Here is a 283-nt window from a genome sequence, read left to right as displayed (position 1 = left end):
TAGCTTCTGTGAAGTCCCCCAGCTGTTTCTGGTTTTGCTCTTCCGTTTTCTAGACATGCTTACTATCAGTATGCCGCTACAGGAGTGGAAGCTGATAAAATCCAGTTTTGTAATATTTATAATACATAAAATAAGCTATGTAATATTTTCAATTAAATTGATGGGAGTTTTATTCAATTGATACCAAGTAAATGTTTAGCAATAAGTATTTAAAATTTTATTTCAAATATTTCCAACAGTCCTTAAAATCTATAAATTTTTCTTATTAATTAATCAAAGATAT

Source organism: Halyomorpha halys, unplaced genomic scaffold (assembly GCF_000696795.3).
Source record: "Halyomorpha halys isolate HHAL.00 unplaced genomic scaffold, Hhal_1.1 Scaffold107.1, whole genome shotgun sequence".
NCBI classification, from domain to species: Eukaryota; Metazoa; Arthropoda; class Insecta; order Hemiptera; family Pentatomidae; genus Halyomorpha; species Halyomorpha halys.
This window is presented reverse-complemented; position numbering follows the sequence as displayed.